A 310-nucleotide genomic window follows, 5' to 3' on the forward strand; every position below is an offset into this window, starting at 1 on the left:
TGTGTGCTGTGTGTGCATCTCACAAGTGAGACTTTGTCATGAACACACATACAGTGCACACAGGCACACACCACACAGGAACACACCACACACAGGAACACACACACACTACACACAGGCACACGCTACACAGACACACCATACATCACACAGACACACATCACACACACAGGAACACACACCACACACAGTCACATACCACACAGACACACACATCACACACAGGCACACGCTACACAGACACACCATACATCACACAGACACACATCACACACACAGGAACACACACTACACACAGTCACATACCACA

Source organism: Sapajus apella, unplaced genomic scaffold, assembly GCF_009761245.1.
Source record: "Sapajus apella isolate SASKATOON/1434 unplaced genomic scaffold, GSC_monkey_1.0 scaffold126, whole genome shotgun sequence".
Taxonomy (NCBI): Eukaryota; Metazoa; Chordata; class Mammalia; order Primates; family Cebidae; genus Sapajus; species Sapajus apella.